Raw genomic sequence first — 6,783 nt, forward strand, 5'->3', positions numbered from 1 at the left:
GAAAATGCAACAAAATGAAGCATGCTATTAGTAGCCCGAAGATGCACTTCTTCAACCGTCCAAAACTCCAAAACGGAGTGTTGAATATTGAATGCACTCAGCGCTCGCGGCTTCCCGTATGTAGCGGAGTTACCTGGCTGCGAAGCTGTTCTTACAAAAGAAATGTAAATAATGGAGAATATAGCAACTAGCGAAACTTCTGTGAAGTTCAGTGCCTTACAACCGTGAGCTGAATGCTTTACCATCACCTCACGCTGTGTGAATATGGACACTGTTTGAGATACAAGTGTTGTACTGAGGTTGGCTAACGCGCTAAAGCTAGCGCCAACACATCGCATGCATTTGAAACATCACCTCCATCAGCCATTAAACGGCAAATGTTTTTGTGTGTAAAAAAACGTCAAAGTACTCCATTTGTGATGATACTACACTTTGAAAATTCATACACTATATGGCTGAGTGTAAAGTGTATAGTTAGTCATTTGGAACACAGCTATATTCATAGTAATCATGAAACATGCTGCTTGGATTCAAACAAAAACAAACCGCAATTTACAGCCTCAGAAATGGTTGAAGTGTAAAAAAGGACTGGAACACTATTATAAGAGCAAATCTACCAGGCCTATCCTGCTAACATGCACTTACAAGCTCTCTTTTAGAAAACAGAAAGTTTTCTTGCTTTCTTCCCCCTAAACAAGCATTTCTCTCAGAATGTGTTCAGTCTCTCCTTTGAAGTGCCGACAGCCACGATTACTTATTTGCTGGATATATCAGTCGTGGTTTGTTAAAGTGGAACGTGCCTTGGGAATCATCAAATAGAATGTAATTAACTGAACAAGACATTAATTGCTCATCAGTTTTGGCCAGAGTACTCTTTCCATTATTTTCAGTAGATGACAGTCACAATTGGACCTCACAGTTTTATACAGGCAATGGAAGCTACACAGCTATGGAAGCTATAAAAACGGCACAAAGACAGACCGCCCACAGATGCAGATGCTATCTGATGCATATTGCATACAAAAAAGATAAGTACTTGCCAGACTTGCAAGCTCCAATCTGATTGGCCAGATTTACAAGATTCCTGTGAGACAGGGTGCACAGGTTTTTATCAGTCCAATAGTAAAAAAAAACAAAGTCACGATTGCAAGGTATCAGAGTTATAGGCAATTTATCTAATATATATGGGGATTTTGTTCCAGTAACAACAATCATAAACATCATAAAACAAGATCAATTTACATGAAAAAAGACAAAACTGCATAACACATTAAGATATGTTCAGATGCTATATGAATACAAATTATAATAAAATAGGTTTTTAATTTGGTTCTCTCTACTGGTGAACTATATTTACGCGATTTGCAGTTTATCACCAATGTTAGGATTCAGCTAGTATGACGTTGACATTTGTTTAGAACATTTACATTTGAAAGGAACATGCTGACATTTACCTTCCACGTAAAGAGAGGATATGACAGAACTAATTAATCTGCTTACAGAAGGTCAGCAAAAAAAGGCAAATGCCAACCGAGATCCGAAGCATGCTTTCAGAGATAAATCCACTGCCAAACAAATGATGATGCTATTTGTTTCAACACGTGTCAATCAATTCTAAGAGTTTTTATTGGAGAATGAACAGGGACCTATTCAGTCACCATAGCAGCAGAGGTCTACAGGTGGGGCATGTTGAAGACAAATTCTGTAATGTTATCTTCCTTTTTTAGACAATTATTTCTTAATTAAAGGACTGGAGCTTTCAACTTTCAAAAAGAATACATAATCACCATTACAGAATTAATGGACCTATTAAGTAGTATCTAACCTATCGTAATCTAATATATGATTATATAAAGTACATGTAGCTTAAATATTGTTGTGCAAAATTATAATAAATATGAGACACCAAGCTTGATTAATTTTGAGATCATATTTGCCCAAAGGGATTTTAATATCTGCTGATCTAATGGCGTTCTGCACATGTGCATTGTTTGTGGAATGAAAATTGTTCACTAGTTCCTGCTGCATCAGATGCAGCATTGGAGAGCAGAACAGGTTCTTATAGAAGTCATTCCGAGAGCGTTTCTGCTGTACACAGCTGTTCACTCACACCTCCATATGTTAAACAGTTCTTTGGACACATACGGCAGCACACAACACTCCTGCAGGATAAACAGGTGACCCACTTAACCAAACTACAACCACAACATCTGGACAGAGGAGGTGGTGGACAGAAAATACTTCAACATCACTTTCTATCTGATCGTGAAGATGTAGAAATGGGAAGGATACCTGGATATAAATAGTTAATGGGCTATGTGACCCTTATTTTATAAAAAAATATCAGATTGCATCGTCAACGCCACCGTTCAAGGGATCGGGGAATATTCTTGCTTCATTGATTTTGCTAAAAAGGTATTTACTTATTGAAACATGAAAAACTCACCCAAAAGATATTTCTAAAGTCAAATTGCATCTCAAACGAAAATAATGAAGTGGTCAGAAAATCGGATATAAACACCCTTCCATTGCCGTCACACAAGTATCAGTCAACAACAGGTGGCAAATTACTAATACAATAAGGATGATCTAAAGAATAATATAAATGTAAACATAATAATAATAACAACAATGATGAAAATAATAACAATTGGAATATAAATACATTTTAGGTTCAAGGTGAACTTGTTTAGACTGAATACACATGTAGGCTTACATTTACATTTAATAAAATAAAAGACTCTTTTATCTTTTAAGTGACTTACAGTCCACTTATTACAGGGACAATCCCTCCGGAGCAACCTGGATTTAAGTGCCTTGCTCAAGGACACAATGGTGGTGGCTGTGGGGATTGAACCAGCAACCTTCTGATTACAAGTTATGTGGTTTAGCCCACTATGCCACCACCACTCCAATACTTGTGAATACACATGTAAAGAGAACCTGCAGAGTTGCGTTCACAATGCATGTTAAGTGCAAAATTCTCCAAGGAAATAATGCAAACTAAACTTCGAGCACCTTCTGAGATGGTCATTTGCAGTATTCTCATAGACAACACTATTCTTGAAAATAGTTGTCAGGCGAGTGAGAACTTTTTACATGCGTGTGTTCCAGAGACACACTCCTGCTGCATGTCTCTATGCAAACAAGAGCATCAACGGCTTTTCTATCAACATATATTTGGAGCCCATCCACCTCAAGCTTCAACTTGTGCATTCTGAGATGCTGTTCTGCTCACTACAATTGTACAGAGTGGTTATCTGAGTTACTGTAGCCCTTCTGTCAGCTCGGACCAGTCTGGCCATTCTGTGTTGACCTCTCTCATCAACAAGGCGTTTCCATCCTCAGAACTGTCGCTCACTGGATGTTCTTGTTTTTGGCATCATTCAGAGTACTTTCTAGAGACTGTTGTGTGTGAAAATCCCAGGAGATCAGCAGTTACACTAATACTCAAACCAGCACGTCTGGCACCATCAGTCATGTCACAGTTGAAATAACTGATATCACATTTTTCCCCATTCTGATGGTTGATGTGAACATTAACTGAACTCCTGACCTGTATCTGCGTGAATTTATGCACTGCACTGCTGCCACACAATTGGCTGATTAGATAATAGCATGAATAAGTAGGTGTACAGATGTTCCTATTAAAGTGGTCAGTGAGTGTATTGTTTACAGCATTTATTCAACGTTGTTATTGTTAGTAAATAAAAATACATTTGTTCATTATAACGTCATATCTCATGTTTACACATGGAACTTTATTGTAAAGTGTTACTGACTAATCTTTATCTGAAAGCTTATAACTGTTTTAAAAGTTTGAAGTTTGAATGTTTTACAGGCCCAACAGTCTCGTAAATACCTGCATTAAGATCTGTTAATGTTTTCTAAAAAATTTATAAAATGTTTCAAACAGTCTCAACAATTTTGAATATATAACTGGTAATTAGTAACTAATAACTTTTCTGGAGAAGCTTTCTAAATATTGATCACCAACTACCCAGAAAGAAAATACATTTATGTTCTTGTTTAGCTATTTTTCTACAGTTATTCTGATTATGCAGCAATAATCAGGCGACAATGAGAGGAAAAAACTACATGCTCAAGTTTGGTGATAACTCAGATGTTTGGGCTGAGCCTGATTTGACATTCCTCTCCACGGCATTCCATTTTCACCACCGAGAGTGGCTGTACGACAAGACGGCCGTATCAGTGGTTCCATCTCTGGATTTGGAGATGAGTCCTAACCTGTGCGCGAAATCTTCGCCTGTGAGGCGAATCGGTACGCTTCAGCGGAGCTGTGATAAGAGCAGAAATCTGAGAGTTCAGAGATGAGAGAGGGTGTGTGGAACGACAGGGATTTAAAGCTTATCGGCGCCTCCGGATGATGAAAACGCAAACAGACTCATTAAGTTGGAATGAAATTGCAATGGGCGAGTTCATCCAGACCAGCACTTCTGAGCATGAGTAGGTGATATTAAGCACATATGAACCATGCACTTTTTTATTAGAAGTAATAAGCCTATATGATGCTAAAATAAGAATATATGGACCTCTGGGATTATCACAATGCTTCGTCATTTCAAACCTATAATCCTTGATGGATATAAGTGCTCTTACACCAAGGGAAAGCAACAGCCCTCTTGCCCTTTTTATTACCCATTGACAGTTGCAGTCATCGGTCTCTTGGATTGTTCACTGTCTGGACAAAAAAAAGACACCAATTGGATTTAAATAAGCAGATCCTTAAGAGCTTATGATTGGATCATTATTGCAGTGATTATTATATTTCAGCTGGCAACAATCCTTTTAACCCTAACTATAGCTTCTCAATTCTTAAACAACCATATCGGAAGACGTATCCCGTGGTTGTGGAAAAGATGTTCTATCAGGAAGACTAGCAGACTCGAGTGAAATTTAAGATGACATTTATTTGACGAAAATAAAACAGATATGTAATGTCTCTCTTTGGCGTAGGCCCCGTCTGGCGGTCCAAAGAAGTTGTACTCGGAATCGTCATATCCTGCCGGAGATAGGAGGCAGGGGTGGAGGACGGGACTCAACTGGTGGTGGAGGTTGCCGTGGTAGCACACTGCAATAGCAATGTGATAGATTGTGAGCAGACTTATAAAGCAATGGCTTACATCTGATTGGCTGGGAATTACCCAGCGCATGGTGCGAGAATGTACAGCTGCTAGTCTTCCCGCTAGAACTACGCTGCGCTTACATTTACTGTGTTTCAGAAGGGGCAAAATATTGGCCTGCATCAAGCATAGAAAACAATTAAGGAGATTGCTGAAAACACTGGAATTGGGCTAAGAACGGTCCAATGCATTATTAAAACCTGGAAGGATAGTGGTGAACTGTCAGCTTTGCGGAAGGAATGTGGTCAGAAAAAAATCTTGAATGATCGTGATCAGAGATCACTAAAACGCTGCGATGAGAACTTACAGGATTGGGACTAAACAACAGTGTGGCCACTAGAAAGCCACTTGTTAGTGAGGCTAGTCGAAAAAAATCAGCTTCTATTTTCTAGGGAGTATAAAGATTGGACTGTGGATCAATAAAAAAAGGCCATGTGGTCTAATGAGTCCAGATTTACCCTATTCCAAAGCGATGTGCGCGTCAGGGCAAAGAAGGAAAGCGCAGGAAGCGATGCACCCGTCATGCATAGCGCCAACTGTACAAGCCTCTGGAGGCAGTGTTATGATCTGGGATTGCTTCAGTTGGTCAGGTCTAGGCTCAAATTGTGAAAGAGTGGTTCAGGGAGCTTGAGGAATCATTTTCACACATGAATTGGCCTGACCTTTTTGAGTCCTGACCTTAACCCCATTGAATGTCTTTGGGATGTGCTGGAGAAGACTTTACGGAGTGGTTCGACTCTCCCGTCATCAATACAAGATCTTGGCCAAAAATGTATGCAACCCTGTAATAATAAATGTTGTGACGTTGCATAAGGTTGGCAAAACAATGCCACAACGAATGTGCACTGTAATCAAAGCTAAAGGCGGTCCAATGAAATATTGGAGGATACACATTTTTTTGGGCCAGGCAGTGTTAAAAAAGAGTGGCCCGATATTCTTTAAAAAGCCTCTTCTTTGTGCAACGGAAGAAATGTCATACTAAGGTTTGGAACAACATGAGGATTTTTCACTTTGGGGGGGGTGAACTCTCCCTTTGAACGAGGTTGTCACTGCCAAAACTTTGCAATGTGTACGTGGCCTGTGTGATCTGTCTGTAAGAAATGTTGGCAGTGGAGGTTATTTGTGTCTTTTGAGTGACTCAGCTGCCACTGCTTATGTGTTTCAGAAAAGTAGATGTGTGTGTTTGTGTGTCAAAAAAGAGACAGCAAAGCCTGCCTGCTCTGTGTTGAGTTCAACCAGTACAATAAACACCCCCACACACACCAACACACACTCCTGCAGTTGTGTGTTAACTTTCATGGCAGTGTTGAAGCTGTAAACTGTGTTGGCTGCAGGTTGCGGTCTCATTGTCAGTGTGTCAGTGCAGTGAGCCTGATGGCTTCTATTTTTACTGCTTAAAGTGGTTTATGTAAATATATAATTATACAGGATTATCATGCAATTGTAATCTTCTGCTGCACTGAAAAAAGAAATTAACAATTCAAAGTGAACGATCTGTTCAGACAGATAAGAATAGAGCTTGAAACAGAGTTTCAAGCATTTGGCGCTAAAAGCAAGCTAAATGTTCTCCCAAACTGATGAGGTTTTTAAGGTTAGAGTTTTAAATCAACAAAAGCGAACACCCTACCCTAAACCTTGA

This window comes from Xyrauchen texanus, chromosome 7 (assembly GCF_025860055.1).
Source record: "Xyrauchen texanus isolate HMW12.3.18 chromosome 7, RBS_HiC_50CHRs, whole genome shotgun sequence".
In the NCBI taxonomy this organism is placed as follows: Eukaryota; Metazoa; Chordata; class Actinopteri; order Cypriniformes; family Catostomidae; genus Xyrauchen; species Xyrauchen texanus.